This window comes from Protopterus annectens, chromosome 9.part0 (genome assembly GCF_019279795.1).
Source record: "Protopterus annectens isolate FY-2018-M chromosome 9.part0, PAN1.0, whole genome shotgun sequence".
Lineage (NCBI taxonomy): Eukaryota > Metazoa > Chordata > Ceratodontiformes > Protopteridae > Protopterus > Protopterus annectens.
The window spans coordinates 1074613067-1074619494 of record NC_056743.1 but is presented as its reverse complement, the minus strand read 5'-3'; the positions used below and the strand labels follow the sequence as shown (position 1 = coordinate 1074619494).

At 38.6% G+C, this 6428-nt stretch overlaps 1 protein-coding gene across 7 annotated transcripts in view; it reads right to left on the bottom strand.

Annotated features, from left to right (window-relative positions):
* The window catches only part of LOC122811811 (leucine-rich repeat-containing protein 3-like), a 543075-nt gene that overhangs the window by 168961 nt on the left and 367686 nt on the right, over nucleotides 1-6428 (bottom strand). Inside the window, exon 1 of one of the 7 annotated variants that reach the window (XM_044083901.1) lies at nucleotides 4284-4324. The exons of 5 other annotated variants lie outside the window; for them this stretch is intronic. The gene's annotated coding sequence lies outside the window, so the exon portion shown is untranslated. Of the gene's footprint in view, nucleotides 1-4283; nucleotides 4325-6428 lie in introns of those variants that run through there. One more of the 7 variants, XM_044083903.1, reaches the window with a different exon arrangement.

Here is a 6428-nt window from a genome sequence, read left to right as displayed (position 1 = left end):
TTGCTCAGCTGTATAAATACCTTATTGAAGGTATTTCTGGGGAGAACACACGGCTAATAACTTAAGCCACTTACTTGGAATGCCTCATTAGTATGCAGGATGCCATGGAGACTTCACACCATGGCAATACTACAGACAGACTGTCTTTGAATTAGAAATGGCCACTAACAGTGGGAGCAGCCTGTGTTACGGCTTTTAGCTGGTGGTGGTCCTTTCTAAATTGCAACCTATGTCTGAGAAGTGTGAAGCTAGATAAAGCGGTATTCTAATAACAGGTCTATATTAGAACATTGAAGTTTCAAAACTTCGAATGTTCTAATATCGAACCCTATTCAGCGAAAGTTGAAAATATCAAAGCAACAGAAAACTGAATTTTTTCCTAGGGAAAAAAATTTGGTTGTCCGTTTATGTTGCTTCAGTATTTTCAGCACTGTGGTGGAAAGTTACGGGTCGGGTTCAGGTAAGTGCACGATTAGGTGCGGGTTAGGTTAGTTAGGGTTAGGGTGTGAGTTAGGTATGTGTGTGATTGTGTGGACGCGAGGGTTAGGTGAGTTAGGGTTAGGGCGTGGGTGAGGTGAGTGTGCGATAGTGACGGACCTTAGGGTTAGGGTTTGGGTTAAGGTAAGTGGATAGTTGGTGGTGTGTGTATAGTTTAGTGTAGGGTTAGGTGTAAGATTTTAGGTGTGTGTGTGTGGACTGCTGTTTGTTTGGTGTGCTTGTGTTGTGTGTGTGTGTTTTGCAACAGCAAATTTTCTCCCTAAGAAAAAAATCTCTGTTCTGTATGTTCGATGTTTTCAGCTTTTGCTGAATAGGGTTCGATATTGGAACATTCTAAGTTTTGAAACTTCGATGTTCTAATATAGACCCCTAAACTCTTTTTGCATAATTTAGTTAAGTGTAACACATTTTCAAGTACTGTGACTTAGCCATCATTTGCAATTTTTTCTGTGTTGGTTTAAAATTATGACTTCCACAGCTTGAAATATTTCCTATTTTTATTTCAGTTATATCTGAACCAGTGTTTACTCTGTAACATGTATACCCACTTGCTGATTAATTGGGAAGGCATCATTTATTGCTGGATTAAACATTTTCAAGTTCTAATTACTGTAGTGATTTAGGTAATATTTTAAATGTTTCACCTTTCCCTTACCCACAATACAGGCAATTGACATCCGTGGTGTGTTACTTGCCATTAAGCTTATACTCTGCAGTAAAGATTAATTTTTGTTTATTTTATGTTATATGCATGCTTTGAAATCATTATATTAGTACAGAGTAACCAAAATCATTTGAATGCTTGGTGTATTGTCCACCATAGCATTTATATTGCTGTATGTCCATAAGAAAACAAATGCCAGGTTAATTTTCCTGTTAAAACAAAAACCTTAATATCATTTGAACAGGGATTACTTCTCATCTGTCCATAATTTTGTAGAATGTCCAGATTTGTTTCTCATATTTTTGATATGTTCCTCATAAAATCTGTTTTTTTTTTCTGGCAAATAACTGAACTGACATTAAATAATGACAGGTATTTGAGTTACAGACTTCAGATCCCAAAAAATGCTTGCCAACACAAAACTGTTACTTTAGTAACTTTCTGTGTTTGTAACAACAATAATTAAAACCTTTTCCTGGATTTTGCCCCCCCCCCCCCATTATGTTTGGCTTTGTCCAAATTTCTTGAGAATAGAGGTTGACAGGTATGGAACAGAGAGAGAGAGAGAGCTCTGTCTATTGCAGTCCCATTTTTGGTATCTTTACTTATGGTACACTAAAACAAGCATCAGCCAGATAAATGACTTTATATATGCTACAATTTAAGATACATCAAGCACAACTAGTCTGGGAAGACTGGACTGCTTGAGTGAATTGTTCAACATCACAAAGTTAAGTATGTGCAGGTTGTGCAGTGGTCATACCTCTCAACCTGGAAACATCAAAAATCTGGACAAGGCCCATGACAAATAGATACAAATCTGTACGCTGATTAACATATAATTTGCATACATAATTATGTAACCCCACCCACTCTAGTGGAATTGTGGGATACCAATGTTCAAACGCAAACTGAAGAACAGATAACCAAAATATGGCACCAGAGTCCCCCTGCAGCCATTCCACTGTCCCATTACCTGGTTAATGTGCCCTATTTACCATAAACACTATAATGTGCATATTGTTTTACGTCTACAATGTTTATTTGGATTAATTTAAAATTTTTATTTCACATTTTATAGCATAAACACTACTAGACCTCTACTAAACAAAGCAATACAGTCTCACAATGAAAATAGACTTGGCATTATAACTTCTCTGTCCTTGAAACTCGCATTCATTGAAACCCACATTCAAAGAAAATGCATCTGGCCAGTGGTGGATAAAGATTAGCTTTGGGCTGTTTTCAAATCATAGGCCCCCTTACACACAAAACATTACATGTGTTCTTTGATACATCTTCCGGACAATATTAAATTATATTCCTTGTATAATACAGCATACTTGCTACAGCGCATTTTAAATGCATTGTTTTGAACACTTTTACAGTAAGCAATGAACCAATATTTGACTAAACTGCCCAATTCAGAACATTTCCATCATAAAAGTCTGAGTAATGTCTACAATCCACCAGTATCAGTAAATATGCACAATCTCTACAGAAGTAAAAGTCATACAATAATTCCACATTAAGGAGATATGTAACTAATGAAGAGGTTGCTGCTAGCAAGCAACTTAATATTTCATTGTTTCATCTACAAATAACGTGCCTGTTGCCCTTGAGATATAAATTGCTTATGTGGCATAAAAAAAAATAAGCTAGTAATATTACAAGAGGGAATGGATGGCAAACTGATAACAGGTTCATAATTACTAGCCATCTCTGCCAAAGAGAACATTCTCAGGACTGCAAAGTACAACAGAGTACAGTATCAGCAATCTACATGCTGTGGGAGTAGAACCCACAGCCTTCTATATCAAAAGTAAGTATTCTACCAGTCGTACTACTGACAACACAAACACACTTACTATAAGCAGCACTATACTCCTCTCCCCCTGAAGACCTATGCAGCATAAGAAATCTGGAAATAACCAAAAAGTTATTGGGAAGGGGACAAAAGCCCAAAACCAGGGACACATTTTAAACATTGCTTGTATGATCTTAGAAAAGTTGCTTGCTAGTATAAAATATTTTGTGTTACCAAGCATGCATTTCCCGAAAGACGGGAAGACTGAAACTTAAATGGCAATGATTATTTAGTGAATTCAGTTCTCATTGGATTTGCCAGAAAACAAAAATTTTAAGAGAAACAGACCAAAAGTATGTATGAGCCAACATTCCAGACAGTCTCTCTCTCACACACACTTTCTGCTGCAGCTATTAAGTAAACCAAAAGCACAGTTTCTGTTAAGTAAAGCACACATTGCCCTGCCTGCAAGTCAATATGTAGATTAAAGCATAGTTTCTCCTGCAGCAGTGAAATCAAAACAGAAGCAGTCTCTGTTAAATAAGTAAAGCACTCACTTTCTCTTGCCTGTAAACCAATATGTACATGAAAGCACACTTTCTCCTGCACCCGTTAAAATACAAATAAAACAAAAGCAATTTCTCTGTTAAATAAGCACACACTTTCTCCTCCTGTAAGCCAAGCCAATATGTACATGAAAGCACATTTTTTCCTGCAGTCATTAAAATACAAGTAAAAGGAAAGCAGTTTCTCTGTTAAATAAGTACAGCACAAGCACACACTTTCTCTTCCTGTAAGCCAAGCCAATATGTAAATGAAACTGAAAGCACGTTTTCTTCTGCAGCCGTTAAAATACAAAACAAAAGCAGTTTCTCTGTTAAACAAGTAGAGAGCATAGCACACTTTCTCTTGCCTGTAAACAAACATGAAAGCATATTTTCTCCTGTAGCCGTTAAAATACAAGTACGAAAGCAGTTTCTCTGTTAAATAGAGCACAGAACTTTCTCCTGCCTGCACGTCAGTATGTAAATGAAAGCACATTTTCTCCTGCAAGTTGACTATTCAAGTAAAAGAAGCACAGTTTAAGTAAAACTCTCCTGTTATGTAAACGAAAGCCGTTTCTCAAACAAATTTAACCTCCTGCCTACAGCTGTTAAATACGTGAAGTAGCTGTTTGTCCTGAACAGTAAGCAAAGCTCCGTTAAAAAGTCAAGTAAAACAAAAGCACAGTAACCACATAAACGTATCCTGCAGCCCAGCAGCCGTTAAAGAAATGAAGCGGTCTTAAATTTACTGTTTATTTATTTTTTTTACCTGGAGGAGAGAAGACCCGGGAATGAATGCTGCGCTCTGCACACACAATACCGGTCTGCAAATGCCGACGTTGGCATGCACATGTCAGGATTTAAAAAAAAAAAAAAAAAAAAAAAAAAAAAAAAAAAACAGGAAATTCAGAAATTAAAGGGGCTATGCGAGAATTCGTGGCAGCCCAATATTTTGCCCTCAAAACCGGTATTTAGAGAGGGACTCGGTACAGTTGAGAGGTCTGGCAGTGGTGCAGTGGTTAAGAGGTTCTCTGGTTCGATTCTCAGCTGGGGTGCCTTCTGTGCAGAGTCTGCATGTCCTCCCCGCACTTGTGCGGGTTTCCTCCAGGTATTCTGTTTTCCTCCCACATTCCAAAGACGTGACTGGATTGTTTCTCCCCAGGCCTCCACTGAAAATAGGCTCAGTCCTAGTCTAACTTTCCCAGTCAACAAATGTTACATAAATAAATAAAATGAATAAATACATTTGTGGGAACCAAACTCAGGAAAGCAGATCACAGCTTACGTGAATATCATTCCTTAAAAAAGTAAGCCATAATGCCAGCTTTGACACTTACTTCAGCAGTTATATAGCTGATCTATGGTAAAACCCTTTTGAGTTCTTGATGAGTTATTGATTTCTGTCATTTATCAAAACCAGCCCAGGTTTGGTGGTGGTGCTGCGGTAGCGTTGTCGCCTCATAGCAAGACGTTGTCCCGTACGATTCTCAGCTAGAGAGTCTTGTGTGTGGAGGCATACGTGAATGGGGCATGCCTTCGTTGAACGTTGTGCGTCAGGGCTGATAACCCGGTACGTAAAAATCCACTACCAATCATTAGTGGACCAGAGTTCCGCTGTGGCGACCCCTAACCGAGAAAAGTCGAAAGACACAAACAAATCAAAACCAGCCCAGGTTCTGTGACTTTTCCTGCATCACTTTATCCCTTTGTGGTATTCTGGGACATTTAAGAATTGCCTTGTTCTTTATATTTTTCATCATTTCTATTCATTATTGACTCATGTTTTGTGGTGTTGACTCCTGAATAAAAAAGATTCAGCTACTGATTAGGATTTATGTGCAAAGAAAATTATGTTGCATGTTTCTCCTTAGTTGAGAGGTTTAATGTAAAGAACAATTGTCCTGGTCCCCTTCAGTAACACGCATCACACCAAATGACATTTGACAACCTTTATTAAATTTCCATAACATAGCTTTGATCACCAACTTTATTAATTACAACTACTCATGATATAACCGATTCTAAATACAGCATAACATCCTTGTAATGTTAATCAGGACAGTGTACCTACTCGCCCTGCCCCAGTAAGCAGCGTCCATACCTCTACTCACTTACTTTACTTATGAAGCAGCGTCCCCTCTCACTTCATACACCATTCATTGTAATGTTAATCAGGGCAGTGTACCTACTCACCCTGCCCAACAAACAGGGTCCATACCTCTGCTCACTTACTTTACTTATGAAGCAGCGTCCCAACTCACTTCATACACCATCTATTGAATTACCATCCACCATATAAATACCATCCTTACCTCAGCTTGCTTATCTATTCAACAAGCTTCCTCCAACTACTCATTTCCTTTCCCCAGATCCTTGAAATGAACATCCAGACATCAGAGGGGGAACAGAAGAGGGCAAGCATATCCCCCTTCTCTTCCTACCCCCACTGATAAATAGCCCTACTCCCCACCAACAAAAAGAGGGAGGGGGTGGGTAGCAAGTTCACGCCAAAATGTGATTGCTTAACTCAAGTACACTAGACTAAACCTCTTAAGCCCCTCCCCATCATTATCTCATTTCCTCCCAACCATCCCTGCCTCCACTTTACCCTTTCACCTCCCCAACCCACTTAACTCCCCCTAATACTAACCTAACTCCCCCATGAAGATGTCCTGTGACAATTTAGTTTGCTGCCAAACTTCATTTGTCCCGGTCCCCTTCAATAACACACATTACACTAAATGACATTTGATGACCTTTACTAAATTTCCATAACACAGCTTTGATCATCAACTTTATTAATTACAACTATTCATGATATAATTGTTTCTAAATACAGCATAACATCCTTGTAATGTTAATCAGGGCAGCGTACCTACTCACCCTCCCTAACAAGCAGGGTCCATACCTCTGC